Below are 16975 nucleotides of genomic sequence, written 5' to 3' on the forward strand. Positions count from 1 at the left end.
CAACTCCATATTAATGCCCATGATTCTGGAATGAAATGTTCAACGAGCACGTGTCCACATACTTTTGGTCTTGTAGTGTAAATAACAGAGTAGAGAGAGAGAAATAGGCATCTCTCTAGTGGGTCACGTGTGTCCTTATACTCTCCCATAACCTCTCTTGCATAAATCTGCACTGATGTTTATGACCCTGTACTACCCAGCGTACACACACACACACTATCAGTCCAGTTGTAAATCTAAGTGGATGTGTATTCCCCTCTGACCCTCCGGCAGAGTGCTCCTTTGTTTACTCCTCACAGATAATCATTTTTCAATCAGTAATCAATGAACAAAGCAGCTAGCTGGGAGCTATTGACCCAAACCAGCTAGGGCCCAGCACCACACGATGATAAACCAGGGAAGTGTGCAGTGTTTGTTTGTTTCCGTGTGTGTGTCTACAAAATCCAACATTTAGAGTGGACAATAATCACATAAAAAGGAATCTCAAACTCACTTAAATTAAAGTTGGCTTTATGGTATGTGAGTGTGTATGTGTGATTATCCTCTGAGCAGCAGATTTAGCTCCTGTGCCTCTAAAAGCACAGGTGAGGTGTGTGTGTGTGTGTCAGTGTTTTTAACAGGTGAGGGTTACATTACGCTACACTCAGCGAAGGACCACCAGCCTAGCTTCCTGATCAGCCCTGACAGCCAATCAGATGCTGCGTTGTTGTCGGGAGGGGTCCAGGGGTCTGCATCTTCTCACCATATAAATTATACATCGATCTGGATTCCATTCCGGAACCACTGGGGCTTCCGATTCCCCTTAGCTTCCTGGACGACCTGGAGGACAGCTGTCACACCCTGTCCTCTTCCCTGGTGTCATGTTATCATCAGCCTCTCAATGAAAATGTGCTGTCAACAGGCACAAGTTTGCCCCACAACACAGGGCACTTGTACACTTCATCCCCAGGGGAAGTTGGGGGGTAGTCTGAGGGGCAGTGTAGGACTGGAGAAGGACAGGATGAACTGGAGGTGAGGGTTAAGGAGGTTCCAGGCAAGTCAGGGTGAGGGACTGATATATAATGGCCATCCAACAGAATACTGATAGTCTTTGCTAGGAGTGAAGACGTGACACTCACAGTTTCGGTTCGAGAGAGTCAAAAGCTTCACTGGCCCAGTTCTCAATCCACTCACTGCTACAGAGAGATAAAGAGAGTTCTGTGCTTCCCTTCACAATCTTTTCCTCAATCTCTTCTTTCCTTCTCGCTCTCCCTCACTGATCTGCTCTCTCACCCTCCCTCCCTCTCTTCTCCACCCTCTGTATTCTCTCTATCTCGCTCTTTGTTATCGAGTTTCAGGCTAGTGGATTTATATTTTATGCTCTGCTCTGGAGGCTTTTACCATTAATTATACACTACCACTAAGCTCTCCATTTGGCGGACAGATGTTATTTTGTACTTAAAGAGAGAAAGGGGACTGCTACTCCATAATTTAGAGGTCATCCTGTCCACCAAGAATAAATAAATAAACAAAGCAACCAACAAACAAATGTATGCACACTATGGTTACTGCACGCAGAGACGTTTAGTACCTACACGTCAACAGAACACGCATGGTAGTGCACCGCACAGATTAATTGACAATGTGTTTCTATATAAGACAGAAATACACAGGACAGGTGGATGTCTAATCTGTTTTGTCTTGTTTCAGTCAATTTAAATAACATGTCTTGTACAGCATTTACAAATTGCAAACTGTTATTATACTGTATTCATTCTCATACAGAATAACCAATATGCAAAATTATCAAATACACAATCATGTAAAACTATGTTTGCAGTGTCCCAAAACACCACATTTCAAATAAAATACTATAAATAGTCATAATATACATTTATATCATTTAGCAGACATGAGTGCAAACATTTTCATTCCTTTTTCCCCTCACTGGGCCCCTGTAGGAATCAAACCCAGAACCCTGGCATTGCAAGCACCATGCTCTACCAACTGAGCCACACAGGACCTGTAAAGCTCTATAAAATCACTGAAATGTGAATTGAGTTGTATTGTAGCAGGGCAGTTGTGTGTGGGTTAGGTATCGTGATGTCTAGTCTGGGAGTTTAGGGTCTTGGGACCACTCTCCTCGCCTTCCCCAGGCAAGAAGAAAATCGCACCCCAGAGTCAGGCAATGACCACACACACACACACACACACACAGTGAGAGGGGCAGAGGGGGATAGTGGGAATGGTAAGAGGAATCCCTGTGTTTCAGAGAGGGATGTTATTAAATCTTTATAAGACTGTCTAGGAATCAAGACACCCACTCTCCTCCTCTTCGACAGTGAGAGGCTCAAGCATGGGGTGTGTGTGTGTGTGTGTGTGTGTGTGTGTGTGTGTATTGGCCTCCTCGTAACTTATTGATGATGGAGGGTGTTATTAGGGCATCCTGTGGTGGGCATCACCCTGCTGCACGCTGGACACACTGATACTGTCAAACACACACAGAGCAGAGACAGGAGAGGGGAGGCGGAGGAGGATGAGGATATTGATGAGAGGAAGAGTAGAGGAAGAGAGGTGAGAGGGTTTTGAGCGAAGAGACAAAACCCAACTCTACGCTGCAGTTTGGCTTGAAACATCTCATTGACTTTGAGAACAACCAGAGAGTTTCAGTCCCCTGCCACACCTAACACCTGTATTGTCATTATAATATTACATGAGGAATGAGGACATTCTATGAGGAAATGTCCTCATCCAATTTCCACTGTGGAGATCAATAAAGTTTATTCAATTCAATCATCTAAAAAATATTTGTTATCAGGTGTGGTTTTTTTCTACCATTATTCATCACTACATACATTAATTTGTAATAGTTGTACTAGTCATTAGTATCTCAGAGAATGAGTGAATATCCACTGGCTTTTTCTCTTGTCTGACGCCCTTTCCGACACTGTAGCCTTGTGTCGTGTCTGTAGCTGAAATGACATCAAAATGCTAAAGATGACATGAATGAATAAATAAAACATATTCTACAGGAACAAATCCATCATGATATACACTGAGAACATTAACAACACCTTCCTAATATTGAGTTGCATGGTCTTAATGTTTCGTGCACTCAGTCTATTTTCTACTATCAACAACAAAAGAAAAACTCTGAAAGATGAAATTAAATAGAAACGTGGCATAACTTCATTCCCCAAGTGATAATATCCAAATATAAATAAGTTTTGATCTTTGATTAAGGTTTTAATCTAATCATTTTCTAATAATTTTTACATTAGTTGTAGCCTACAATATTTAGGCTAAATGCGCTAAGCAATTATATGCATATCAAAGTTATTTTATTAAAGTAAGATTTAAAAAATAACAGAATGTGATCAAAATGTTCAATTGATCAAAATGTGAAATTATGAGAAAAGGATTGATGATTCGAACAGATATTGTACAAAATTATTTGGGGTTTTATTTGCAGTTACTAATGTTGATAAATCTATTTCATACATGCGAACATTGAATATTTGAATAATATTAAATTGAAACGAGTGAACAGTGCTCACCAAGACATTATCACACGCAGAACAAGACATTCTCCTCCTCCACTTCCACCCTACCCAGGCTGTTGGTTTGTTTTGAGTTTGTTCATTCATCTCTCTCTCTCTCTCTCTCTCTCTCTCATCGGAATATTCAGTATAGATCCGATAGACCAGAAGGCTGCAATTAACATCCTTACCAAACGGTGGAGCTGCTAGCAAGCAAACCAAGCCTGCTGCCATACAGAGAAGGTCAACACACCACACTAACAACACGCAGGGCCTCAGGATACCACCAAAGCCTGCTGTAAAAGAGAGAGTACAGAGTTTAGTTCAAGATCTGATTTATTCAAGTACACTATTTTGTTTTTGTTATGGCGGGGGTAGGTAACAACCAATCATTCCCTTTATACTTTATTATCTCATAGACGGGTTGGCTGACAACTTCACGAAAATTATTTGTGTGCATCGTATGTTGTTATGATTCTAAACGGTCAGATAGCTTTCAACTGTGAGCTACTTCTGGAGCATCCTGCTGGGGGAGAGGGTCCAGGTTCCAAGTGACACACTTGTTTCTACAACGAGAGTACAAGAAGGATAAAGGTTTCCGGAGTGGAGGAATATGGAAGGTGGATAGATGAACTTGAATCTGACCCGGTGGTGTGACAGTGACTCGGTGGTGTGACAGGTTGTGCAATTGTGGAAGCGGGTGCAATGTTAGATTCTGTTGGCACGAGTGAACTTGGTAAGAATGACTGGATGAAGGTAATAAAGAAGAATTTTAAAAAAAGAATGAATAAAAAAAAAAAGAATGATGTTTATTTGGTAGACCCGTTTGCGGTTACGAAGATGGTGAAGGATGAATTGGGAAAGGTGGAGTCGGTCAGAGTGACCAGGAGCGGTATTATGGTGATTTAATGTAAAAGCTGGAATATGTGAGATAAGAGGTCTGAATGTATGTACAAAAACCACTACAATGTCATAAATGTAAAATGTTTGGCCACGTGTCAAGTAGTTGCAGACGGAATATCAGTTTTGAAGAGTCTGAGGCTGCACTATGCTGCAATTGTGATGGGAATAATGTTCCAGAGTACACTGAGTGCCCTGTTAAGGTGAAGGAGGTCAAAGTAGAGAGGATCAGGGCTGTCTCCTATGCGGAGGCAGTGAACATTGTTGAAGGAGAGAGTAGAGATGATGAAGCTATGGCAGTGGATGACCAGCAGCCTGTTGATGTCGTTCATCAGATAAAATATCCTCAAATACTAATGGTGAAGAAGGTAAATTTTGTTGCGTTCATTGTGCAGGAGATTAATTGTGCAGGACAAACTAATAAAGAATCTAAGAAACTGGATATCGTTGTGAAAGCGGCAAAAAGGTTATTGGATCTTCAGGACTTCACAGCTGAAATATTGCAGGGAATACTGTCAGAAGATACTCCCCCCTCTCAGGCCCCAGAGCCTGTGTAGGGACCTGAGTAGACATTTGAAACTGAATGAAGGAGTACATTTGAGAATATTCTGAGTATGTTTTTCACCAAAAAAAATTCTGTGTTGAAGGTGCTCCATTTTCACCCCACCCAGTAGGTGGTGGCAATACACCTGTTTGGATGTAGAAGAAGCAGCTAGCTAGCAACAATGACAAGAAGCTGCCATGTGGGGAATCATAGGTGGCTCATTTCAGCTTGTTGTTTCTTGTTATTGATACTATGTCTTGTTTTGAGGTGTTTTGACTGATGTCATGTCTATGCTTATTTGGCTAAAATGTGTTAGCAAGCTTACCAACAACTGTAACAATGTATTTGAGGGACAAAAAGTGTTCATTGTGCAAATGTAGGGGAGAATGTGGTACGTTGAGCCAACCCTTCTTTTTAGAAAACCATACACAAAATGTATAATTTGACCATTTCATAGAGTCTGTGAAGGAAGAAACCACATGGAAAAAGTGGTAAGCAAGTTAGATAAAAAAATAAAAAATAATTCATAAAGTCAAATAAATTGATTGTGTTAGAGGTTTCATGATGCTTGTATCTAAACCAAAGTAGATAATTGTAATACTGTTAAGTTGGGGTCTCTATAAGCTTCAATATGAGGTCCTAACCCTTGCATGAAAGTGCAGACTTATAGCTGTGTGGGCTAATATAGTCAAAATGTTTGCCTAATCATCCCCAGCTTCCAATTGTCTCAATCATCCCCCCTCCTCTCCCCTGTAACTATTCCCCAGGTCATTGCTGTAAAGGAGAATGCCTTCTCAGTCAACTTACCTGCTAAAATAATGGTAAAATAACAAAAATAATGTTGAACCAATGGTTGAGCCATTGGCAAGTTGAGCAAATTGAAGTGTGTTCTACCCAGGCGTAATGCAAGGCATTATTGCTGGGATATGAGGTAACAACAGGGCCTGGCATATGTTAAAAGTGTTAAAAAAAAAGTGTTTGTTAGGTGTTAAGCCTGTGTTAAAAGATGCTTAAAATTATTAAAAGACAAAAAAGCTAATTTCCTGCAATTCTACACATATTGCTATCATATACTATCTGGTAAAGAGCAATAAACATGAACAATAAACAGATAGACAGATAAAAGACAACTGACCATATTTATACCCAGACCTTGTGAAAGAAGATCAGGCATATGGTGCTGCTCAGTACAAGCTTTCTCTCAGGCTGTCCATTATCTACAGGAATTGCTTCTCTCAGGAGACTTCTCCTGCCCTCCCTCCCTCTCGCCTCCTCTCTTCTTTGTGGACGAAAGGTGTCTCCCATCCTGTGTGCCCTCCCTGGCGATGCTCCAAGGACGGATGGGGATGGAGTGACTAGGGTGGGGGGTGATGGGGGCTATCCGTGTGTGTGTGCTCTGCTCAGTGGCATGGACAGCTGTCACTTTGGCTGGCACTAATGCAGACGGGCTAACATGTAATGATCAGGGACAGGCCCAGAGCTGGGGGCTCACTGCATCCCAGGACTCACCGCACTCACCGTGTCACTGACTGCCTCTCTCCTGCCTGAGAGGCCTGCGTCTCCCCTGCTGTGCCCTAATTAAAGGCATATGTGTGGGGAGTGGAGAAAATGGACTGGTACATGGTCAGGTACACTCTGGTAGTGAGGTGCAGGGACAGTGTGAACCGGTACACTCTGGTAGTGAGGTGCAGGGACAGTGTGAACCGGTACACTCTGGTAGTGAGGTGCAGGGACAGTGTGAACCGGTACACTCTGGTAGTGAGGTGCAGGGACAGTGTGAACCGGTACACTCTGGTAGTGAGATGCAGGGACAGTGTGAACCGGTACACTCTGGTAGTGAGGTGCAGGGACAGTGTGAACCGGTACACTCTGGTAGTGAGGTGCAGGGACAGTGTGAACCGGTACACTCTGGTAGTGAAATGCAGGGACAGTGTGAACCGGTACACTCTGGTAGTGAAATGCAGGGACAGTGTGAACCGGTACACTCTGGTAGTGAGGTGCAGGGACAGTGTGAACCGGTACACTCTGGTAGTGAGATGCAGGGACAGTGTGAACCGGTACACTCTGGTAGTGAGATGCAGGGACAGTGTGTAGTGTACCGTTTTACCTTTAGTACACAGGAGTAAAGGAGGAGGAGGAAGGGAAAGCCAGAAAAGTGTGTGTGTGTGTCCCTGCTTGTGTGTGTGTGTCCCTGTGTGCAGGTGTGTGCGTGCGAGTGTGTATCCGTGTGTGTATCCATCCATGTGTGTGCTAGCTCTGAGGTGTGTGTGTGTGTGTGTGTGTGTGTGTGTGTAGAGCTCTGAGGAGCAGGGGTGGGTAGTGGGTAGGGAGAGATAAGGGAGTGGATATAAGAGGGGTCAGCCAGGTCACAGTGTGGTTAGCACAGACAGCAGGGGGAAGGAAAGTGATCCACCAGCCATCGCTACTAATACCAAGACAGAGCAGGAAAATAAGACCGGGAGGGAGGGAGGGGAATGGAGAATATAGTGACCAGGGGAGGGGAAGAGGAGAGGATAGAAGAGAGGAGGGGTAGAGGGGAGAAAAACATTTGAGTTGTGTAAGAAGAAAAGGGATGGAGGGAGGGAGAAGGAGGGAGTTGTAGTGTTTGGCGGTTGCATCCCTCTAAAATGACTCCTGCTCATTATCATGCCTGCTGTCTGTCTGCTGTCTGTCTCTGTAGCTCCAGGAATATCAGGCGAGTACTCTCTAACAGGGAGACTGTGTATGTTTCCTCGTCTCTCTGCATACGGTACTCGTAGCCACTGTGTGTGTGCTGAATCAGCTTGTTATCTGGTGGAGACAGAATGGGTTTAAATATCAGCATCGCCGCAAGGCCCTCCACCACCCACTTCATCATCTGTTTGTTTTCTCCTCCCTTTCTCTCTCTCTTTCACACACACGCACGCACACACTTCCTTCCAGACCTTTGCCACTATGGATTATAAGACTTTCTCATCCCATGTTTCTTTCCGTCAAAATGAGCACCTAAAAAGTGTTAAATTAATACATCAGGAGAGAGGGAAGGATTGAGGAAGAGTTTTCATTTGGAGATTATCCCCCAACACAAATCTGTTAATTAATATCAACTGGTAGTTCCAGCGTTAATTCAGGCTCAGGGTCTGCTAGTATAATAATCAGGATAATCTGTCTATTACAGCTGGATTACAACAGGTTAGGAAGATAGGACCTGAAACTGGGTTTTGGGATTCACTAAAACTTTCATCCGTTATCATGGTTACCATCATCTAATACTAATTTAATGTTAGAGATGATATTATGGACAGACTTGTGCCATCATTTCATGTTCAGACGCATACTCGTATTGCTAAAGCTAAACATAGGCTCCATGGTCTGGTGTGTGTGTGTGTGTGTGTGTGTGTGTGTGTGTCTGCACCCAGAAGAAATGGTTGTTCAACATGCCCCTTCCACACTCACATTCATACACGTTCACACACATACTCATCACAGGAGGCTGGTGGGAGGAGCTGTAGGAGGGCGGGCTCATTGTTATGGCTGGAATGGAATAATTGGACCGAGTCAAGCATGTGGTTTCCATATGTTTGATACCGTTCCATTTATTCAATTCCAGCCATTACAATGATCCCGTCCTCCTATAGCTCCTCCCACCAACGTCCTCTGATACTCATACACAGTCACACACGCTCTCACACTGACACACCAGGTCTGTTCCACTGTTCTCACACTGACACACCAGGTCTGTTCCACTGCTCTCACACTGACACACCAGGTCTGTTCCACTGCTCTCACACTGACACACCAGGTCTGTTCCACTGTTCTCACACTGACACACCAGGTCTGTTCCACTGTTCTCACACTGACACACCAGGTCTGTTCCACTGCTCTCACACTGACACACCAGGTCTGTTCCACTGTTCTCACACTGACACACCAGGTCTGTTCCACTGCTCTCACACTGACACACCAGGTCTGTTCCACTGCTCTCACACTGACACACCAGGTCTGTTCCACTGCTCTCACACTGACACACCAGGTCTGTTCCACTGTTCTCACACTGACACACCAGGTCTGTTCCACTGCTCTCACACTGACACACCAGGTCTGTTCCACTGTTCTCACACTGACACACCAGGTCTGTTCCACTGTTCTCACACTGACACACCAGGTCTGTACCACTGTGACTGCACTCCTCCCTCTTCACCATCCCCCCTCCTTCCCCCTGCCTTGTCCCTTCCGTTGGCCCACAAGTCCGGTGTTTAAATATTTCAGACAGTGCACCACTAGCTCAGCCACACACACACTCACATACACCCTGTCCCCAACATAGATCAGAGAGAGAGAGAGAGCATGAGCAAGAGAGCATGAGAGAGCGAGCATGAGAGAGAGAGCATGAGAGAAGGAGAGCGAGAGAAGGAGAGAGATAGAGAAGGAGAGTGAGAGAGAAGGAGAGTGAGTGAGAAGGAGGGCGAGAGAGAAGGAGAGCGAGAGAGAAGGAGAGCGAGAGAGAAGGAGAGCGAGAGAAGGAGAGTGAGAGAAGGAGAGTGAGAGAGAAGGAGAAGGAGAGCGAGAGAAGGAGAGTGTGAGAGAAGGAGAGTGTGAGAGAAGGAGAGTGTGAGAGAAGGAGAGCGTGAGAGAAAGAAAGCGAGAGAAGGAGAGCGTGAGAGAAGGAGAGCGAGAGAGAAGGAGAGCGAGAGAGAAGGAGAGCGAGAGAAGGAGAGTGAGAGGAGAGCGAGAGTAGGAGAGTGTGAGAGAAGGAGAGCGAGAGAAGGAGAGCGTGAGAAGGAGAACGTGAGAGAAGGAGAGCGAGAGAAGGGATCAGAAGAGGGAGAAAGACGCGTGGCGACGACAGCTTCATAAATAGTCCATGAGAAATGACCCCGCCTCACCACAACCTTTCAGACCAACAATGATTTATTGATTTCTTTATTCGTCACATAACTCTCTTTCCTTTCGTCTCTCTCTTTCCTTCCGTCTCTCTCTTTCCCTCCGTCTCGCTCTCTCTTTCCCTCCGTCTCGCTCTCTTTCCCTCCGTCTCGCTCTCTCTTTCCCTCCGTCTCGCTCTCTCTTTCCCTCCGTCTCGCTCTCTCTTTCCCTCCGTCTCGCTCTCTTTCCCTCCGTCTTGCTCTCTCTTTCCCTCCGTCTCTCTCTCTCTTTCCCTCTGTCTCGTTTCCTCTCTCTTTTCTTCTCTCTTTTCCCCTCTCTTTTCTTCCTCTCGTTCTCGGCCTCTCCTCTGACAAATAGCAGCAGAGGACAAATCGCCGCTTGACAGGCTGAAAAGAGTGGGTTCCCCCCGTGTGTGTGTGTGTGTGCGCGCAGTTGAGATGCGGCATATACTGTAGATTATATTACAATTTTCTTATTTTTGTCACTGGCATCTTTTTCGGTATTCTGAAAAACGGAAAAATCAAATTTATCTCAACTGACATTAATCTTATACTTGTTGCATTAACTGTACTGTCTGAAACACGTCAAGCCAATAACAAACTATTAACAAAATAACAAACATTCAGTCAATGTCTCAATCATAATTTATTACAGATTCTAATAATGATTACACTGCAGCAGCTAAAAACAATATGACTCTATGAAATGTATAAACTGTCACAGCGTGCAGTCACCCTAGTCTAGTGTAATGACCCTTAGGTCCCCATAGGTAATATATAGTTAGAGAGAGGTATAGGCCTCTGAGTGTTGTGAACAGTTCAGATTGACAGAACAATGAACATTAGAGTTGGTTGTTGTAATCCCAGATGAGTCTCCTCTCGTTCTTTCTCTCTAACCTTCAATCTGTTTCTCCTCCTATCCCCCTCCGCTCTTTTGCGTGTTTTCTTAATGTCATTCTTAGATATCATTTTTTCTCCTCTTTCTTCCTCCTCTGTCTAGCTGTCTCTCTCTCTCTATTTCTCTTCTATCTGTCCCTCTCTCTGTCCCCATCTCTCCCGTCCTGTGCCCCTCTGTCTCTCTCTCAGGGTGTGTTGGCAGACTGTCGATGCAAGCATCAGTGTGGGGCAGGACCGGTCAATGACCCTGACAGTGTGTGTGTGTGTGTGTGTGTGTGTGTGTGTGTGTGTGTGTGTGTGTATGTGTGCTTGTGCATGCTTGCGTGCGTGCGTGCTGTGCAAGTCGTGTGTGTGCGTGTGTGTGTGGCAGGCCCAGTCGATGACCCTGACAGTGTGCAGTTATCATCCTAATTAAGATGCCACACTTGAGTTAAACCGCAGCATTAGGATTTGATGGGGAATTGATCAGAGTGTCAGAGGCGGGGCAGAGAGAGAGATGGAGGGAAGGAGGGAAGGAAAGGGAGGACATAAGACTGACATAAGAGGACAGGATATGTAAAAAGATGAGAGAAAATATTGTAGGTAAAAGGAAAGCAGCACAAGTTTGAATTTGAAAGGGAGACAGATCAACACGGGTTTCCTCTCTTTGTGTCGATAATGTCTGAGTTAGAAGGTCAAAGGATAAGATAATCCTTGAGTCCAGTTGATCACCTTACGTCTCCTCTCGATGGATTTCATGACTGGGTTACAGGAGCTGTGTGTGTGTGTGTGTGTGTGTGTGTGTGTGTGTGTGTGTGTGTGTGTGTGTTTGCCGTGGTTTGTTTAATAAAAACAGTTGTCAATTATATACAGTAAAGGCTACATTTAGTTTGTGATATGTCAAAGCACTTAATTAACCCCCAGCTCACTAATCATACGTACAGCTAATAATGTACACACATACTGTACGCTCATATGCATGTTATACCAGAGACTAAACACGCCAACAAATGCATGGTTCAAATTAGAAACAATTACCACATGGCTTCATGCACCTGAGCCTACACATTCTCTGTTGTAGGGTATTTACTGCAGATATAGGATCTTAATTTGAGCTAGTTTGCTACAGCAGGAATATAATCCTGCAGCAACAGGAAATTTGAGTTATTATGTGTATTGTAATTAATGGACATTTTTGTTGGGGTTGATACATTTTTCGTTAGGGCAAACCAAATCTAAATAAAATTGTGGAAATTACAAACTTTAGGAGCCTTTTTAAAACTCAAATACACTACAAGTTTGCATTTTCTACTGTGCAGGGAAATTCTCAGCAACAAAAAAGTGATCAAATTAAGATCCTACGTCTGTATTGTACAGCACCAGTATGTGCTGCATGTAGGTACATGCATTAGAGTGATGATGCATGTTCACACAGCTCACTGAACATATCTATAACACAACACTTCATACACGTATTATTCTCATGTAGGCCTACATAAACAGCACACACAGGACACAGTGAGCCGGTCCAATATTAGCCATGAATTTGCCATGTGCCATGCTCTTAATGGAGGAGATGAGAGGAGATGGGAGGAGAGGAGTGGAGAGGAGAGGAGAGGAGAGGAGAGGAGAGGAGAGGAGAGGAGAGGAGAGGAGAGGAGAGGAGAGGAGAGGAGAGGAGAGGAGAGGAGAGGAGAGGAGATGGGAGGAGAGGAGAGAGAGGAGAGGAGAGGAGAGGAGAGGAGAGGAGAGGAGAGGAGAGGAGAGGAGAGGAGAGGAGAGGAGAGGAGAGGAGAGGAGAGGAGAGGAGAGGAGAGGAGAGGAGAGGAGAGGAGTGGAGAGGAGAGGAGAGGAGAGGAGAGGAGAGGAGAGGAGAGGAGATGAGAGGAGAGGAGAGGAGTGGAGAGGAGAGGAGAGGAGAGGAGAGGAGATGAGAGGAGATGGGAGGAGAGGAGAGGAGAGGAGAGGAGAGGAGAGGAGAGGAGAGGAGAGGAGAGGAGAGGAGAGGAGAGGAGAGGAGAGGAGAGGAGAGGAGTGGAGAGGAGAGGAGAGGAGAGGAGAGGAGAGGAGAGGAGAGGAGAGGAGATGAGATGAGAGGAGAGGAGAGGAGTGGAGAGGAGAGGAGAGGAGAGGAGAGGAGATGAGAGGAGATGGGAGGAGAGGAGAGGAGAGGAGAGGAGAGGAGAGGAGAGGAGAGGAGAGGAGAGGAGAGGAGAGGAGAGGAGAGGAGAGGAGAGGAGATGGGAGGAGAGGAGAGGAGAGGAGAGGAGATGGGAGGAGATGGGAGGAGAGGAGAGGAGAGAAGAGGAGAGGAGAGGAGAGGAGAGGAGAGGAGAGGAGAGGAGAGGAGAGGAGAGAAGAGGAGAGGAGAGGAGAGGAGAGGAGAGGAGATGGGAGGAGATGGGAGGAGAGGAGAGGAGAGGAGAGGAGAGGAGAGGAGAGGAGAGGAGAGGAGAGGAGAGGAGAGGAGAGGAGAGGAGAGGAGAGGAGAGGAGTTGGGAGGAGAGGAGAGGAGAGGAGAGGAGAGGAGAGGAGAGGAGAGGAGAGGAGAGGAGAGGAGAGGAGAGGAGAGGAGAGGAGAGGAGAGGAGAGGAGAGGAGAGGAGAGGAGAGGAGTGGAGAGGAGAGGAGAGGAGTGGAGAGGAGAGGAGAGGAGAGGAGAGGAGAGGAGAGGAGAGGAGAGGAGAGGAGAGGAGAGGAGAGGAGAGGAGAGGACAGGAGAGGAACTAAGCTTATCCAACAACAACAACACTGCCTTCCACCAATGACAAACCCCTCTCTTCACCTGTGATTCTCCTCTCAATGGTTGACCGCAATTATCTCCAACAATTAATTGTAGACAGGCTTGGCAGGGCTCTTGCAGGGCTCGGACATCCCTGTTTGGACAGCTCTGTTACCTGGTCAATACTTCTGTGAATAGAGCGGCACCACCGCCCATCCACCATCCGCCACGCTATCGACCGACCACGGTCTCTCCTCTCATGCACTCAAACCAAACAGGATGCTTTTTTAACCTACCAGACATGTGTAACTATGTAGATTCTATGTAGATTTCTTAAATCTATAAGGGGTAATGTCGGGGCATTATCAATATTACATTATCAATACATTATCACTGGATTATCAATTATTTACTTACTATCAATATTACAGCTTCCTAATTATTTACTTATTATCGGACATGATGTCGTAGTTATGTAAATGAGAATATACCAAATCTCAGACAGCCACACTATCGTAGCCTACTACATGACTATGTTTGGCAGCTCTGAGAATGAAGTGGCGGCCGTCAACATACATTTCCCCTCCCTATTCTCCTCTGATGTGCTCCTGATGTTTACCATACAGTGCATTCGGAAAGTATTCAGACCCTTTCCTTTTTCCACATTTTGTTACGTTACAGCCTTATTCTAAAATTGATTAAATTATTTGTTTTCCTCATCAATCTACACACAATACCCCATAATAATAAAGTGAAAACAGGTTTTTTGAAATGTTTGCAAATGTAATGTATGTAAACAAACTGAAATACCTTATTTACATAAGTATTCAGACCCTTTGCTATGAGGCTCAACATTTAGCTCAGGTGCATCCTGTTTCCATTGATCATCCTTGAGATGATTCTACAACTTGAGTCCACCTGTGGTAAATTCAATTGATTGGACATGATTTGGAAAGGCACACACCTGTCTATGTAAGGTCCCACAGTTGACAGTGCATGTCAGAGCAAAAACCAAGCCATGAGGTCGAAGGAATTGTCTGTAGAGCTCCGAGACAGGATTGTGTCGAGGCACAGATCTGGGGAAAGGTACCAAAACATTTCTGCAGCACTGAAGGTCCCCAAGAACACAGTGGCCTCCATGATTCTTAAATGGAAAAAGTTTGGAACCACCAAGACTCTTCCTAGAGCTGGCTGCCCGGCCAAACTAAGGAGAAGGGCCTTGGTCAGGGAGGTGACCAAAAACCCAATGGTCACTCTGACAGAGCTCCAGAGCTCCTCTGTGTAGATGGGAGAACCTTTCAGAAGGACAACCATCTCTGCAGTCAGGCCTTTATGGTAGAATGGCCAGGCGGAAGCCACTCCTCAGTAAAAGGCACATGACAGCCCGCTTGGAGTTTGCCAAAAGGCACCTAAGGACTCTCAGACCATGAGAAACAAGATTCTCTGGTCTGATGAAACCAAGATTTAACTCTTTGGACTGAATGCCAAGCGTCACGTCTGGAGGAAACCTGGCACCATTCCTACGGTGAAAATGGTGATGGCAGCATCATTCTGTGGGGATGTTTTTCAGCGGCAGGGACTGGGAGACTAAAAACCTGCTCCAGAGCGCTCAGGACCTCAGACTGGTCTGAAGGTTCACCTTCCAATAGGGCAGCGACCCTAAGCACACAGCCAAGACAACGCAGGAGTGACTTCGGGACAAGTCTCTGAATGTCCTTGAGTGGCCCAGCCAGAGCCCGGACTTGAACCCGATCTAACATCTCTGGAGAGACCTGAAAATAGCTGTGCAGCAATGATCCCCATCCAACCTGACAGAGCTTGAGAGGATCTGCAGAGAAGAAGGGGAGAAACTCCCCAAATACAGGTGTGCCAAGCTTGTAGCGTCATACCCAAGAAGACTTGAGGCTGTAATCGCTGCCAAAGGTGCTTCAACAAATTACTGAGTAAAGGGTCTAAATACTTATGTAAATGTGATATTTCAGTTTTTGTTTTGTAATACATTTGCACAAATTTCTATAAAACTGTTTTTCCTTTTTCATTATGGGGTATTGTGTGTAGATTGATGAGGGGAAAAAAACGATTTAATACATTTTAGAATAAGGCTGTCAAGGGGTCTGAATAAGTTCCGAATGCACTGTGTGTCTTTCCTGATGACCCTGATCTCTACTGAGAGAAAAGACACATGGAGGGGCTGTCACAAACCACCTGAGTTGTGATTTCATTGACGTTGGCATGACGGTGTTTCAGTAAAACCACTCAGGGCACTTCGCCATGGCGACATGAATGACACCTGACATGCGGACAGACGGAATCCTGCCTGATGGGAGACAGACATGAGACCTGACACTAACAGGAGAGTAAAGAACACATCAGAACCTGAAGTAAGAATGGGATTCTAGAGGTGACCAACACAACCTAAACATTAGCCTACTAACAGCCCACTAACATCAGATAAACAGATTCATCGCTCTGGATACGATAAGATTAAATGTAATGTAGATTATTGATAGGTGGTCATTGGAATTACGCAAAGCTGATTCTTTCACAGTAGTGGTATGACCCATGTAACGTCTACTGGAATGATCCTGATCTGAGTGATTCAAAATGAAAATTAATTCAATAACATTTAAATAATTTAGATCCTCATAACAGGGCATCCCAGTCATTGATGGGCACTGATAGCCACCATCATCCGTATAGGGATGTTCAAGGTTAGCGCATGCTGAAACGATTCTATAATACGTAAAACCATCACAGGTAATCTTCACAAAATAATGCATTTCCTTCATAATATCACGGTCCATATGCACCCATCTCCACAGTCCTTCTCCATGCTCTCTCTCTCTCTCTCTCTCTTTCTTTCTTTCTTTCTTTCTTTCTTTCTTTCTTTCTTTCTTTCTTTCTTTCTTTCTTTCTTTCTTTCTTTCTTTCTTTTTCTCTTTCTCTCTCCCATCTCTATACCCTCTCCCCCTCTCTCTCTCCCTCGTTCTCTCTCTAACACCCTCTCTCGTTCTCTCTCTTTCTCCATCTCTCCTCTCTCTCGGGGGGGGGGGGGAGCAGAGCGGTGGTATTGACTAACCATCAAATCTCCTATCTGCGCGGTCGGCCATTTCTCCCTGTCTCAGCAGTCCACACCTCCTCCATTATAGGCCATAATCTCATCTACACATGACCCTCAGAGACAGAGAGCCATAAAGAGAGAAAGGGCGGGGAAATGAGAGAAAGAAGAGAGGGACAGGGAAAGAGAGATATACCTTCTTAGGATTCAAAAGAGGAGTGGAATGAAAACAGGAGGGAATTCTTAAGAACATCAAATAAATATTATTCAACTTCTTCTTGCTTCTCTCCATCCCTCTCATTCTCTCTCCTCAACCTGTCTTTCTATCTCCCTCTGCTCTGCTCTCTCTCAGGGCTTGCTAACCTCCACTGACCCATGACAGTAATGTGTCTACTTCCTGTGTTGTCTCCATGTACCTCCTGTGTTGTCTCTTTCTGTCTCCCACCTGGGATCTCTACTGATCAGCACCTGCCGACAGTTATGGTTGTCGTTGGTT

Source organism: Coregonus lavaretus (assembly GCF_964263955.1).
Source record: "Coregonus lavaretus genome assembly, chromosome: 6".
Lineage (NCBI taxonomy): Eukaryota > Metazoa > Chordata > Actinopteri > Salmoniformes > Salmonidae > Coregonus > Coregonus lavaretus.